The sequence below is a fragment of the Parasteatoda tepidariorum genome, chromosome 6 (genome assembly GCF_043381705.1).
Source record: "Parasteatoda tepidariorum isolate YZ-2023 chromosome 6, CAS_Ptep_4.0, whole genome shotgun sequence".
Lineage (NCBI taxonomy): Eukaryota > Metazoa > Arthropoda > Arachnida > Araneae > Theridiidae > Parasteatoda > Parasteatoda tepidariorum.
The window spans coordinates 8,075,625-8,077,455 of record NC_092209.1 but is presented as its reverse complement, the minus strand read 5'-3'; positions in this window follow the sequence as shown (position 1 = coordinate 8,077,455).

Sequence of the window (1,831 nt, the reverse complement as noted above, 5' to 3'; positions counted from 1 at the left end):
AGGTTGTACATATATAAAAATAGAAATTATTTCTATTTAAAGTAATTAAAACTTTGATCGGAACAAATTATAATAAGTTTTAATTTTATTAGCTTAAAATAAATAAATATTTTAAAAGAAAATTTATCTAGAAAATAGTGTACTATACTCACCGATACTAAAATGATGTGCAGGTTCCTGTTATGGTAGTACATCAACTGCATTGAGATGGTTATTTCATCGTGTGAAAGTATTTTTAATGCTTTGATTTTAAAGAAAATGTTATTATTAAACTAAAAAACTGTTCCGTTTCGTCTATAAAAAAATTTCATCCGATCATCCTCTTCACCAACGTCGCCGCCATTTTTATTTACATTTGTATACGTCATCACATAAAATTGAAACGTCATAAAAGCAAACGATCTGATTGGTTCATGAAAGAAATTGCCTGAATGGTTGCAGATATTTCGTGCAACCGTGATTTCTATATCACACGAGCAATTTTTGGAGAAATTTCACTTACAGTTGCACTTACACTTGCAGTTGCACATATTTTCTCTCGTGTGATATAGCCATTTACTCACTCAGGCAATAGCAACTATATATTATCCAAAACACCACGAATAAAATTGAAGACAACAAACTGGGTAAAATTCACCACCTGCATACATATTGATGAAAGCTTAATAAACCAAGCTGATATAAATCTTGCAGTTGATCATTTCACAGATATGGTACTTGAAGCAACCAAACATAGTTCAAAATTGTCATCCACAAAATTACCAAAACACCCAAAACCGTGGTGGAACGATGATTGTAAAAAAGCACAAAGAAAGCAAAAACAGTGTTGGCAGACTTTTCGTAAACATCCAACTACTGATAACCTGATTACTTTCAAAATCAGCAGCCCGAAAAACTCGACGAAATGCTCCAAAATCTTCCTGGCAAAACTATATCTCTTCCATAAAGTATAACACACCATCAAACATAATCTGGAATAAAATAAGGACGATTTCTGTTAAATATACAGTACATAATATTCTATTCTTAAGTGTAATAATTTAACTATCTCACATATACACGATATTACAAACGCCCTTGCAGGTGCTTTTGCTATATTTTCTAGCTCTTTTAACTACAAAGAACCATTCGCTTCAATTAAAAGAAATCAAGAAAAAATAAAACTGACACCTAAGAAAACAAATAGTAATTACAACGAACCTTTTACATTTAACGAACTTCAGATAGCTTTAAAAAGTACCCACCCAACAACTCCAGGTCCTGATGAAATTCACTACTCTATGCTTCAAAACTTTCCGGATAAAATTTCAAGTCTTCTCCTGAAATTATACAATCGCATTTGGATTGAACGAGTTTTTCCTAAAAAATGGTTAACTGCCTATGTAATTCCCACTTTAAAGCCAGGTAAAAACCCCGAAGAAACCACTAGCTATAGACCTATTGCTTTGACTAGGTCTCGCAGTGGGCTGATCGTTAAGACACGGTTCCCAGCAGATCACCGAAGTCAAGCATCACTGGCTGCGGTCAGTGTGCGGGTGGGTGACCACTTGGATCAGTCTGCGTAGGGACCGAGGGTGTGCGGTATTGGTCTTCGTTAAACTGTTCTACCGTAAAGTGCTCGACTTCGCGCGCAGGTCGTCGGGCTACCAAACGGGGGTGCCATCCCTTCTGCAGAGGATCAAAATTGTGATGGCATGTCTTCGGATCATCCTCATGGATGTTTCCCAGACCGTCGCCAATAGCCCATTGTGCAGCTCTAGTGCGACGTAAATGAACTACAACATCAACAACAATTGCTTTGACTAGCTGTCCTTGCAAACTTCCCGAAAAA